Raw genomic sequence first — 14,207 nt, 5'->3', positions numbered from 1 at the left:
GTCCTCGTGAAAAAGCTGGAAAAATGTTAAGTACGGGGCAAAATTGTGTTTAATTGGCTTTTAACCAGCTGTTAATGATCTAAATTGAATCTCCCACCACTTGGTGTAGTGTGTGTTACGCGCTGACAGACCCGACACATGGGAGACTAGAGTGGAGGCGGGTTGACAGCGGGCTCCCGACCCTCTGTCAATCATATTTTGACATCTGACCCGCCTCCGATCCCGCCCTCTCAGCACCGGTAAAATTCCGGCCAGAATATCCAGTCATTCGTTTCTTTGCTCTTTGTTGAACCAGGCTGTGTACAAATTGGCTGCTGCACATTGATTGTAAAGCACTTTGGGATGTCTTGAGGACATTCTAAGGCACTATATAAATGCAAGTTCATTTTTTATTACATGTGATTACTTTTCATTAATCGAATAAATTTTCTCAGAAACTGACATTTCAGACGTCAGCTGGATCAGGGAGATGGAATAATCTTTACACCTTTGGGCCTTAAGTTTGAATCTGATCCACAATGATGGGGTGGAGTTTTCCTCTGTTTGGGCAGTCTCAGTACAGTGTGTACTGACCATCAGCCAACAGGGGCCATAGATAAATGCAAGATTTAGAACCGAGAGCAAGGGAAGTTTCTTTATGCGGAGAGTTGTGAGGCCGTGGCATTCAATTCCCGGGTTAGTGGTTTGGGCAGAAGCTAGGTTAATATCCAACATTAGATTGAATAGGTGGATGAAGGAGGGTAAATCTGCTTAGAATTCTTTGCTCGATGGAGGGTAAATGTTGACATGGACTGGTTAGGCGGAATGGCCTGCCTGTGTGTTGTAACTTCTGTGTATTTCTATGCAACAGCACACGCCAACTCATAATTCAGCCGATATTTGCACTAAATTGGTGTGAGAAGTGGAAGAACGTGTAGTGATGCTTTAGGGGATGCTCTTCAAAGGTTGGGATAAAGCAGAGTTAAGGAAGTGTTACAGTGCAGCTGACCCATACTGTTTCTGACCTGGGAATGCTTAATGCTGACACTGAATTCCAAGAATGGTAAAACATTCCAGGGTAGAGTTTCTGCTTTGTGGACAATCGCGAAATTGTGCCAAAAATGCACTTGAAATTGCTCTGGTTAGCAAAATCCCCTGTAAGCTGCGCTTTGTTCTGCGCAGCCTGTTTCTTTTACTGCACGGTCCCTTTGCATTTCCACACATGCGCGGTACTTACAATGTAAAGGCCGGTGAGAGGCCTGCGCGAGACCTTTGAGATTGGCCGTGCACTTGCGGAGGAACATTGCTGGTCAGGATATGTTTCAAATTTCTGCTAAAAATCATTTGCATTATCACAAACGTCAAATCTTCCCTGAACCAGTGCAATGGGCAGCGTAATAGAAGGGAATGGTTTATTTTTAAAATCTTCTTTCCATTGAGACGTATTCCTTAATGTATTTAAGAGTGGTAACCTGATGCAGTTTTATTAATACAACTGAAAATGGATTTATCACCAAAAATAAGCATTTTAAATAAGACTTTCCAATCCTCCACCTGTGTGTAACTTGATTTAAAATCACTGAAAATTATTTAAATAGCTTCATTGGCGTACTCTAGTCAGTTTCTTAGTAAATTAAGTATTTCTTGATATGAAAAACTTCAAAACTGCGCCGAAGAAAATGAGTGAATTTGAAGAGCCTTCCCGAACCAGCACAATCGACGGCATCTCGCACCTGGGATACGGACAGTTTTGTGGGCGGGGCCTGATTTGGGCGAACTGAATCTTGAACCAGTGTGAAAGATCACAGAAAACAGAAGCAAAAGTGGCTTTGGGCGCAACTCGTCTAGATTTTAAATTCCCTGTTCATTTGCGCTGGTTCAACCAATTCTGCCCAGATTGTGCTGGAATCTGAACGCAAGACTAATGGCAACAAGCATAAACTCCACCACCCCCTTCAATTTTAAAGGACAGGGTCTCTCATATTAACAGGTGCAAACATTTATCACAAAATAAGAAGTTGGTATTTGAAGGTTTAGACTTCTGTAAATGCTCATTTAATTCATCAAAAATCCCAGTTATCTAGTGTTCTCAGCAAAGGGAATCCACATATTGTTAACCTGCTATCATGTGCTGATATATCCATGGTTCTTTTTCAGACAAATCAGGAGCCATCTTTTCTTTTCAACTAAATCCCAGTTTCTGACTTTCTCTCTCTTATTCGTTGTAATTTTCTGTATCTCTATCTCTTTCTCTTTCCCTTTCATCCATTGGTTTCTCTCTGACCAACAAGCATGCAATTATGCTTCTTGTTGGCTCTCTCAATTTTGCCTGAGGTGTGCATTATATCACTTCCAAAACCCACTAATGTTTATTGGGATTGTGGTGCACTGCCGTGTCGACCAACTGCTGACTTAACCATAAACCCTCTTAGCTACCTACTGATAACATTATTAGAATCAATAGTTCCTCAATGTGCAAATATGTTCCTTGTGTAATAGTTGTATTAATCAGATGGACAGGTACATATATATTCTTCCAAAAGATGGCCATACAGCAACAGAAAAGAAAGTAAAAGTTCCCTGTGGTTTATAGGGCTGTAACTGGAAAGAGAGGAAGAGGGGGAAAAAGGGAGGAAAGACAACCTAGCAGTAGGCCAGATCTGGGTTGAATTCCCAATATTTCAATGGAAGCCCGGTACCAGCTATTTGGGTATAATTCTGCGAATTGTTTCCTCGTTTTACACAAGAACATAATAGGAACAGGAGTAGGCCATACGACCCCTCGAGCCTGCTCCGCCATTCAATAAGATCATGGCTGATCTGATCATGGACTCAGCTCCACTTCCCCGCCCGCTCCCCATAACCCCTTAACCCCTTATCATTTCAGAAACTGTCTATTTCTGTCTTAAATTTATTCAATGTCCCATCTTCCACAGCTCTCTGAGGCAGCGAATTCCACAGATTTACAACCCTCTGAGAGAAGAAATTTCCCCTCATCTCAGTTTTAAATGGGCGACCGCTTATTCTAAGATCATGCCCTCCAGTTCTAGTCTCCCCCATGAGTGAAAACATCCTCTCTGCATCCACTTTGTCAAGCCCCCTCATAATCTTATACGTTTCGATAAGATCACCTCTCATTCTTCTGAATTACAATGAATAGAGGCCCAACCTACTCAACCCTTCCTCATAAGTCAACCCCCTCATCTCCGGAATCAACCTAGTGAACCTTCTCTGAACTGCCCCCAAAGCGAGCGCATCCCTTCGCAAATATGGAAACCAAAACTGCCGCAGTATTCCAGGTGTGGCCTCACCAATACCCTGTATAGCTGTAGCAAGACTTCCCTGCTTTCATACTCCATCCCCTTTGCAATAAAGGTCAAGATTCCATTGGCCTTCCTGATCACTTGCTGTACCTGCATACTATCCTTTTGTGTTTCATGCACAAGTACCCCCAGGTCCTGCTGTAGTGAAGCACTTTGCAATCTTTCTCCATTTAATTAATAACTTGCTCTTTGATTTTTTTTCTGCCAAAGTGCATGACCTCACACTTTCCAACATTATACTCCATCTGCCAAAATTTTGCCCACTGACTGTATCCTCTTCACACATTGCTTTTTCTCCCATCTTTGTATCGTCAGCAAACTTGGCTATGTTACACTCAGTTCCTTCTTCCAAGTTGTTAATATAGATTGTAAATAGTTGGGGTCTCAGCACTGATCCCTGCGGCACCCCACTAGTTACTGGTTGCCAACCAGAGAATGAACCATTTATCCTGACTCTCTGTTTTCTATTAGTTAGCCAATCCTCTATCCATGCTAATATATTACCCCCAACCCCGTGAACTTTTACCTTGTGCAGTAACCTTTTATGTGACACCTTGTCAAATGCCTTCTGGAAGTCCAAATAAACCACATCCACAGGTTCCCCTTTAGCCACCCTGTTCGTTACATCCTCAAAGAATTCCAGAAAATTTGTCAAACATGACTTCCGCTTCATATAAATCCATGCTGACTCTGCCTGATTGAATTTTGCTTTTCCAAATGTCCTGGACTCCAACTTTTTCCCAACCACAGATGTTAGGCTAACTGGTCTATAGTTTCCTGCTTTTTGTCTGCCTCCTTTTTTACATAGGGGCGTTAGATTTGAAGTTTCCCAATCTGTTGCTTAACCAATAAACACCAGAGAAACCTCACGTGACATAAAGTAGTAAGTATAATAAACGCTGATCATCTTTAGTGCTGAGTAATTTAAATGAAAGAAAAACAGGTGGGCACTCTGTGTCGTTGAATTTGATTTTTTGCTAAACTTGTTTCTGCATTTTGCTTGTGTCACCGTCGGGATTTTGGAGTTATGGTAAATAGAGCTGCCTTTGTAGTTCCGTCACACCTGCCCTGAGGCAAAGCAAATATTTTCTGCCTTGTATTTGGCTGAGCAACAATTTTCATTGGAACCAAAAAAGATTTGTAGATTTGTTGAAAGCTGTGCATAAAGAAGGACTGAGGTTACTGGTTTTTGGAATTATTGCTGGGACATGAGTCAAACGAGATCAATTATTAACATCATTTTTCCCAATAGAATGTTAGACGTATGGAATAGATTCAAAAGCAATTAATACAGGGTACTGCGCTATTTCATCTTTTTAAAAAGAAATTTGATAAACATTACCAAAGGTCATAAGCATAAATATAGACACAGGTGATTAAATACTGAATGGAATGGAATGGTTCCTATGCTACTGGGATGCAACTGGACAGATTTGAATATAGTGGATTGTAAATTTGTCTCGATGCTTTGGAGTTTTTCTTCAATATATCTGTCAGTAGGGGAGGAATCTCACAGAGTTTTATATTCATGGAAAATTATCTCAGGGATTGAGTGGCTTGGGAAAATTCTACGATGTGGAAAACCATATGTGCTCCATGGAAGTAATGGTCTTAATGTGTCAAATGATCCAGTTCCATATTTTCTTGAAGGATTGACCAGGTTTTGGGTCATTCATTCAAGCTTTTCCTCAGATGCATCCAGATGAGGAGCTAAACTATCAAAGGCCGCTTCTTGAACTTGGTGGAATTTCTGTTTCTATATTAGGCACTCTTGCACTTGCTTCGTCTGTATTGGCCTTTGTGTGACCTGGGGCCTCTGGCTGCTCTTTAGCACTGTCTGTTGGTGCTGTCCTCTGACAATGAGGAACACAAGGAGGAGGATGGATGCCTGATTGATTGCTCCCCCCAATAGATTGTTAGGATATGCCTGGTGTTGGGAAGTTGACTGTACTGGTCCCTATCAGGTTGTCTTAATTTTCTCTCTTGAACTGGAGATGTAAATACAGACAAGGATCTTGTATGATTTAATGGACATTTTGACATTGTCACAAAGGGGCGGTGGAGGGGGGTGGAAAGGGGGATTCCTCAAACAGTTTAGATTGTTACGAAGCTTCCTGTTGTGTACTTTTCTATGTTTCTATGTTTCTATGTTAACAAAGATACAGAGCAGTTGTTGAGTTTATGAGGAAATCTATACTTCTAAACACTGCAAGAGTACAGTGGCCAAGTGTGGCTATAATATTGTTTTAGTTTACTGTGGACTTGTGATTTATTTTAAAAAAGGAGCTTGAGTCAGTTTCCTGAATTATTTTATTATGGTATAGGTTGAACCTCCCTTATCCGGAACCTCGGGACCTGGCCTGTTCTGGATAAGGGATTTTTCCGGACGAGGGGTGGTCATGTTAAATTGGATGGTACAGATACTGAGCAAGGGGATATCGGGGCTGGCTGGCTTGGGGCTGGGAGTGCGACAGAGAAATCATAGGGGGCAGGGGTGGAGCACGGTGGATCGCGGGGTCAGGCCAGCGATTGTGGGAGTTGGCAGCGAGGAAGGACTTCAATTTGTTCATGTCGGAGCTCTGCATATGCACCATCCGGTGGCCGGGAATGGTTCTGTACGAGGGGTGGTTCTGGATAAGGGAGTTCTGGATAAGGGAGGTTGAACCTATAATACCCTGTACAATTTTTGGTGCATGAAAATGATAATTAAAGTATGCTGTTTTATCAGATATGAAAAAACTGAAGAGTAGTCAATAAACAATTTCAAATAAAAGTTTGTTATTGAAGTCAATGGAATTGAATGGTCGACCTATGCAACACCGCTTACTATGCGTGACCACCCAAGATGCTTTTCTACCACTAAATCTTCAGTAGAACATTATCTCATGTCACCTTCATTGAAGTTCCAGACCAATTGATACCCAGCATGACAATCTGCAGCTGGCAAAAAATTGCATAAATCTGCTTCAGCAGTGCCCATGTAACATTTCTATCTTTGCTTATATAAGGGCTTAACTGTCAGCTATGGCTCAGTGGGTAGCACTCTCGCCTCTGAGTCAGAAGGTTGTGGGTTCAAGTCCCACTCCAGAGACTTGAGTACAAAAATGTAGGCTGATGCTCCAGTGCAGTACTGAGGGAGTGCTGCAGTGTCGGAGGTGCTGTCTTTCAGATGAGGTGTTAAACCGAGGCCCCGTCTGCGCTCTCAGGTGGATATAAAAGGTCCCATGGTGCTATTTCGAAGAACAGCAGGGGAATTTTCCCAAGTGTCCTGGCCAATATTTATCCCTCAGTTAGCATCACTTAAACCGATTATCTAGTCATTGTCACATTGCTGTTTGTGGGAGCTTGCTGTGCGCAAATTGGCTGCCACGTTTCTTATGTTACAACAGTGACTACACTTCAAAAGTTCGTCATTGGCTGTAAAGCGCTTTACAGATGGTCATGAAAGGCGCTATAGAAATGCAAGTCTTTCTCTTTTTTGAGGGCACCCATCACACTTCAAAGTGTCAAAGGCAAAGAGATTGATTACAGGTTATTGTTTAAGACAGTTTACAGATTAACCTGCAGCTAGAAATCTACACCCAACCGGCAATTTTCAAACAAAACTCACCGACAACAATTAACTCTAATTGATCTCAGGTTTGCTCTTATTTATAGAAATTGGTCTTGGTGGCCTTAAAGGAACAAACTAGCATTATAAAACGGTAGAGCATCCAACTCTTCAATGCCACAGAAGATCTCTTGGCACATTATAAAAGCAGTGATATCAGAGCTGCAATCTCATCACAGGATTCAGATAAGTGTTTCACTCTGTTGGTTCATTGTGTTATCTCAATCCCTTAATTATCTTGAAACCCTTAATAGTATACGATTTATGCTAAGCTCTTAATTTCTTGAAAATTCTGCATTACATTTATTTCTTTATTATTCCTTCCTGCAGTATAAGGATTCAACCCACCCCGGATAGAATTTTTTTTTCATGCCTAATACAAAAGTCAGCTCATATAGGTAAGCTTGCACCTCTGAGGAACTGAATCATGATGTTATGCATGAAGTAATCGTGAATAGTGTGCCCTGGGCGAACAATAAATCCTTTTATTGTGACTGGAAAGTATGTAGGAATTCGCTTCACCTCACATCACTGCAGAAGACAGATAACATCAGGCAGGCACTTTCTGTAACAGACTAAACCATGAAACATGTTGAGAGTTATTTATAAAAGCAGCAATATAAGTGAGATATTGAATCCACTCGAATACATCATGCATAATTCTGGAGCCAGTTCGCCAAGGTTTAAACTGACAGACCAGCCAGGTGACATCCTTCAAAAGTTCGTTGCAGAACTTGGGATAAAGCAAATACTTGTCACTGACCTAAAACAGTTTTAATTCCTTAGTGTACCAACAAAATACAGTTTGCAAGATTTACAGTTGTCTGTCTCCTCTGTCAGACAAAACTGAAATGTTGATACCTGAAGTGTATGTTTATACTCATACCTGTAGTACTCTTTGAAGACTAGCTTGGGCAACATGCAGTGTTTAATGCCAATTGTAAATATGCCAAGGGAGATGTTCGTCTGAATACTGACTGATGCCGGAAGAACCTGAGAGAGAATCTAAATAACGATGCGGCAATGTCATGTGGCTCATTTCTATCATGGCCACATGTTTTACTGCCCCCTAGTCATCAAGATCCACGGCGCGGCCCTGGAAAACATGGACCACTTTCCATACCTTGGGAGCCTATTATCAGCAAGGGCAGACATCGACGATGCGGTTCAACACCACCTCCAGAACGCCAGCGCAGCCTTCGGCCGCCTGAGGAAGAGAGTTTTCGAAGATCAGGCCCTCAAATCTGGCACCAAGCTCATGGTCTACAGGGCTGTAGTGATACCCGCCCTTCTGTATGGCTCAGAGACGTGGACCATATTCAGTAGACACCGCAAATCGCTGGATAAATACCACCAACGATGTCTCCGCAAGATCCTGCAAATCCCCTGGGAGGACAGATGCACCAATGTCAGTGTTCTCGATCAGGCCAATATCCCCAGCATCGAAGCACTGACCACACTCGACCAGCTCCGTTGGGCGGGCTCCATTGTTCGCATGCCTGACACAAGACTCCCAAAGCAAGCGCTCTACTCGGAACTCCTACACGGCAAGTGAGCCCCAGGTGGGCAGAGGAAACGTTTCAAGGACACCCTCAAAGCCTCTTTGATAAAATGCAACATCCCCACCGACACCTGGGAGTCCCTGGCCAAAGACAGCCCTAAGTGGAGGAAGAGCACCTCGAGTCTCGTCGCGGAGAGCATGCGGAAACCAAGCGCAGGTAGCGGAAGGAGCGTGTGGCAAACCAGACTCCCCACCCACCCTTTCCTTCAACCACTGTCTGTCCCACCTGTGACAAGAGCTATAATTTCCATATTGAACTGTTCAATCACCTAAGAACTCACTTCTAGAGTGGAAGCAAATCTTCCTCAATTCCGAGGGACTGCCTATGATTATGACATGTTTTAGGCTGGATGTTAATCACACCATGCCATTGCTAGTCTATAGAAAAGGCAGACATAAAGTTAAAAGGCCACAACAGGCCATGCATACAGTACATGGTCCTTTCATGAATGCCATTATCTATGCCAACAGGAAAGGAATCCCCTCTTACTGTGCAATGTGTAGCTTGTTGCAACCAGCAGCACTGCATTATTCAAGTTAATGGTTACTTTCCTGGCAACTGCCCGTCTCCCAACTTTGCTATCTTCAAGTCGCTCTCTCAGCCGTGGCTCACCTCTGAGTCAGAAGGTTGTGGGTTCAAGGCCCATGCCAGGGACCTCAGCACAAAAAAATTTAGGCTGACACTCCGGTGCAGTATTGAGGGAGGGCTGCACTGTCTGTAGATGTCAAATCTTCAGGGAGCGCACAACACACAACCTGTAAGATGGCTGCAAGTTCCGGAATCTTCTGGCCTGCTGGTCAGGTGACCTGCTCTTTATTAAACAGCACTAGCTGCAGTAACACAGGCGTCCACAGTGTTGCGCTACAGACATTACACTAGGTGCCGTCTTTCAGATAAGACGTTAAACCGAGGCCATGTAAAAGATCCTGTGGCACTATTTCGAAGAAGAGCAGGGGAGTTATCCCTAGTGTCCTGGCCAATATTTATCCCTTAATCAACATAACAAAATAAAAGATTATCTGGTCATTGTCATGTTACTGTTTGTGGGAGCTTGCTTGTGCGCAAATTGGCTGCTGCATTTCCTACATTACAACAGTGACTACACTCCAAAAGTACTTCATTGGCTGCAAAGCGCTTTGAGACTTCCGGTGGTCGTGAAAGGCGCTATATAAATCCAAGTTTTTCTTTTCTATCTCTTTCTAGGATTGTAAGCAGTTGCTCCATGTTGTGGCATAGGCCAGAAAGTGGTCCCACCAGTGGCATTTCTCACATTTATTATAGTTGATCTGTGGGTACCACGACAAATGGTATCAGCAAGCAGCTCATAATGGGTCCGATGTGGTGATTCCATGCAAGTCTGTGTAGGAAATAATACTTTGAGGTGAAGACTGGGGGTGTAACGAGCATCATGCTGGGCATTGGTGCTTAGCAAATCATTTACTTTAACACAGAGTGATGGGATGTCACAAAGGCTTAATCAAAAAATGGATGCAACTACTGTCCCCCCAATTGGCCTCTCAACTATAAGTGCTGCCTCGATCAACCTTTTGGCCAGAACTGGGCCTTCTAAATTTTTGGCATCTTCCGAACATTCCCCTCCACCAGTTCTACCCCACTCGACACCATTTCCGCCTGCTGTTAGTGGAAGTTGATGTTATGGCACTCCATCAAGGCCTCTCAATGGCTCAGCCTGTACTCAGAATGAATGACCCTTTGGATCCGTGGACTCAGTATCCTATTACCATTTATTGGCCAAGAATATTTGAAACAAAAATCCAGATTCATACTTTATAAATAAAAATCACCTCCAGATTGGAGCGAGCCTTTGGAGAGGGGGCGGGAAAAAAATGGGAGGAGAAAAATCTGTATATATATCAAATAGGTTTTGATTAGTCATATACTCTATGACAAAAACAGAATCAGAAGCCAGGGTTATTCAGCTGAATATTTTTAACAGCTTTGACATTCCAGGGACTGAGAATGTCGCAGTCCCAAAGTCAAATACCTCCTGTGGACCGAGAAGGTCCATTACCCTTTGATCTTCTGTGCTGAGCTGACCATGAAACTGACTTTTCCGCTATTTTGAACTTGTCATTTTCTGTTATCCCTACCAATGCCGTTGATCGGAGTGGCTGTTGGTTGCCACACTTGCCACTCTCACACATAGGCCAACATGTCTTGTCCACAGCAAACTGACTCCATTGTGAATCACCTCCACTCAGAGGAGATGCATTTTCTCTTTAGATTTGGATTTTATTATTGGCCTCTGTTTTTATATTGATGCTAGACTTGCAAGTTCTCTAAAATAGCATTCTGTGATTAATGGTTAGTCCAGCTGTCCATCAAAAGAGCAAAATAATATATAGGGCCGGAATTTGCAGTGGCTAATAACGGTGAACTAACAGCGTTACCCCTTTGAAACTGACCGCAACGTCAGGATTCAGCGCAAGCGTATCTAAACTCGGAAATCCTGAAGTTGTGGTCAGTGATTCACTGCTCCAATACTGGCTGCGCTATGGACCCCCGCCCCATCCCTCCCATAGCCGGCAATCAGTGAAAGTGATGATAAACTTGAGCTTTTCCGTGGTAAAATTACTGTTTTAAAAACCCCATTCAAAGTTAGGCCTTATTGGATTAGGTGTAACTGGGATTTTAATAGCGTATTGATTGCTGAACAAACATTATGCCCCTGAAAAACTGACTTTAATTTTGTGGAGTGTCAAATTTTTCAGTTATGGTAAAAATTACAATTTTAAGAAACTTAAAACATTTTAACATAGTTTTTAAAAGTTTGTTCATATTTATTTCAGGTTTACCGTTTCCTCATGTGAGAGTTCCTAACTTTGTTTTGCTCTCTGTAACACTGTTTTAAAAAGTCAGAATAAAAGCAGCTTCTTCACTCTCTGGTTCCCTGTGAGAACCCTTTTTAAAAAAAAAAAATGTGGTCATGGGATGTGGGCGCCGCTGGCAAGGCCAGCATTTATTGCCCATTTCTATTTGCCCTTGAGAAGGTGGTGGGGAGCTGCTTCTGAATCGCTGCAGTTCGTGTGGTGAAGATACTCCCACAGTGCTTAGGGAGAGAGTTCCAGGATTTTGTCCCAGCGACGATGAAGGAATGGCAATATACAGGTACTTCCAAGTCAGGATGATGTGTGACTTGGAGGGGAATTTGGAGGTGGTGGCGTTCCTATGGGCCTGCTGCCCTTACTTCCAGGTACCATTGGTGGCTGTGCCTTCTGTTGCCTAGGCCCAATGCTCTGGAATTCCATCCCTAAACCTCGCGGGTTTGGGAGCTGTTGCCGAACAAGCTTTGGCGAGTTGCTACAGTGCATCTTGTAGATGGTACACACTAAAGCCACGATATTCCAGTGGTGGAAGGAGTGAATGCTTAAGGTGGTGAATGAGGTACCAATCAAATGGGCTGCTTTGGCCTGGATGGTGTTGAGCTTCTTGAGTGTTGTTGGAATTGCACTCATCCAGGCAAGTTGGGAGTATTCCATTACATTTGTGACAACTGCCCAAGATGTCTGCACTCCTCTAATTCTGGCTGCTTAAGCATTCCTCATTATAATCGCTCAACCATTGGTGGCCATGCCTTCTGTTGCCTAGGCTCCAAGCTCTGGAATTCCCTCCCTAAACCTCTCCGCATCTCTACCTCTCTTTCCTCCTTCAAGACGCTCCTTAAAAACCTACCTCTCTTCTGCCCTAATTTCTCCTTATGTGGCTTGGTGTCAAATTTTTTGTCTCATAATATTCCTGTAAAACGCTTGGGACGTTCCACTATGTTAAAGGCGATATATAAATATAAGTTGTTGTTGATATGCCTTGTAGATGGTGGAAAGGCTTTGGGTAGTAGAGGTGAGACACTCGCGGCAGAATACCCAGTCTCTGACCTGCTCTTGTTGCCATAGGTATTTATGTGGCTGGTCCAGTTAAATTTCTGGTCAATGGTGACCCCCAGGATATTGATGGTGGGGGATTCGACGATGGTAATGCCGTTGAATGTCATGGGGCGCTGGTTAGACTGTCGCTTGTTGGAGATAGTCATTGCCTGGTATTTGTGCAGCGCGAATGTTACTTGCCACTTATCAGCCCAAGCCTGAATGTTGTCCAGGTCTTACTGCATGCGGGCACAGACTGCTTCATTATCTGAGGAGTTGTGAATGGGACTGCACACTGTGCAGTCATCAGCGAACATTCCCACCTCTGACCTTATGCTGGAGGGAAGGTTGTTGATGAAGCAGCTGAAGATGGTTGGGCCTTGGACACTCACCTGAGGAACTCCTGGGGCTGTGATGATTGACCTCCAGCAACCACAACCATCTTCCTTTGTGCTAGGTATGACTACTGGAGAGCTTTACCACTGATTCCCATTGACTTCATTCTTACTAGGGCTCCTTGGTGTCACACTCAGTCAACTTCTATCTTGTTGTTAAGGGCAGTCTCACCTCACCTCTGGAATTCAGCTCTTTTGTCCATGTTTGGACCAAGGCTGTAATAAAGTCTGGAGCCGAGTGGTCCTGGCGGAACCCAAACTGGGCATCGGTTAGCAGGTTATTGGTGAGTAAGTGCCACTTGATAGCACTGTTGACGACACCTGTCATCACTTTGCTGATGATTGAGAGTAGACTGATGGGGCGGTAATTGGCCGGATTGGATTTGTCCTGCTTTTTGTGGACAGGACATACCTGGGCAGTTTTCCACATTGTCAGTGTTGTAGCTGTACTGGAACAGCTTGGCTACAGGCACGGCTAGTTCTGGAGCACAGGCCTTCAGCACGACAGCCGGGATGTTGTCGGGGTCTATAGCCTTTGCTGTATCCTTTGTGCTGAGCTGATTCTTGATATCAATGGAGTGAATCAAATTGGCTGAAGACTGGCTTCTGTGATGGTGTGGACCTCAGGAGGAGGCCGAGATGGATCATCCACTCTGCACTTCTGCCTGCAGATGGTTGCAAATGCTTCAGCCTTGTCTTTTGCACCCTCGTGCTGGGCTCCACCATCATTGAGGATGAGGATATTCATGGAGCCTCCTCTTCCCATTAGCTGTTTAATGGTCCACCACCATTCACAACTGGCTGTGGCAGGACTGCAGAGCTTTGATCTGATCTGTTGATTGTGGGATCTGTCTATAGCATGCTGCTTCAGCAGCTTCCCCAAGTTGGCACCTCATTTTTAGATGCGCTTGGTGCTGCTCCTGGCCTGTTCTTCTACACCCCTCATTGAAGCAGGATTGGTCCCCTGGCTTGATGATAATGGTAGAGTGAGGGATATGCCGGGCCATGAGGTTACAGATTGTTGTCAAATAAAATTCTGCTGCTGCTGATGGCCCACAGCAGCTAATGGATGCCCAGTTTTGAGCTTCTCGATCTGTTCTGAATCTATCCCATTTAGCATAATGGTAGTGCCACACGACATGGTGGAGGGTGTTGAAAGTGTGAAGTCGGGACTTCGTCTCCATAAGGACTGTGCGATGGTCACTGCTACCAATGCTATCATGGACAGATGCATCTGCGACAGGTAGATTGGTGAGGACGAGGTCAAGTAGATTTTTCCGTCGTGTTGGTTCTCTCACCACCAGCTGCAGGCCCAGTCTGTCAGCTATATCCCTCGGTCAGTAGTGGTGCTACCGAGCCACTCTTGGTGAAGGACATTGAAGTCCCCCACCCAGAGTGCATTCTGTGCCCTTGCTACTCTCAGTCCTTCTTCCAAGTGGTGTTCAATATGGAGGAGT

The 14,207-nt window shown here is 44.0% G+C and overlaps 1 long non-coding RNA gene across 2 annotated transcripts in view; it reads left to right on the top strand.

Moving 5' to 3' along the window:
• Positions 1-1,229: 1,229 nt before the first annotated feature.
• The window catches only part of LOC139279351 (uncharacterized), a 77,669-nt gene continuing 64,691 nt past the window's right edge, over positions 1,230-14,207 (top strand). Inside the window, exons 1-2 of one of the 2 annotated variants that reach the window (XR_011596453.1) lie at positions 1,230-1,288; positions 6,960-7,310. This is a non-coding gene — a long non-coding RNA (uncharacterized lncRNA). The remainder of the gene's footprint in view (positions 1,289-6,959; positions 7,311-14,207) is intronic. The other variant, XR_011596454.1, reaches the window with a different exon arrangement.

Source organism: Pristiophorus japonicus, chromosome 14 (assembly GCF_044704955.1).
Source record: "Pristiophorus japonicus isolate sPriJap1 chromosome 14, sPriJap1.hap1, whole genome shotgun sequence".
NCBI lineage: Eukaryota > Metazoa > Chordata > Chondrichthyes > Pristiophoridae > Pristiophorus > Pristiophorus japonicus.
The sequence above is the reverse complement of the archived record's forward strand: the minus strand, read 5'-3'. Positions and strand labels throughout refer to the sequence as shown.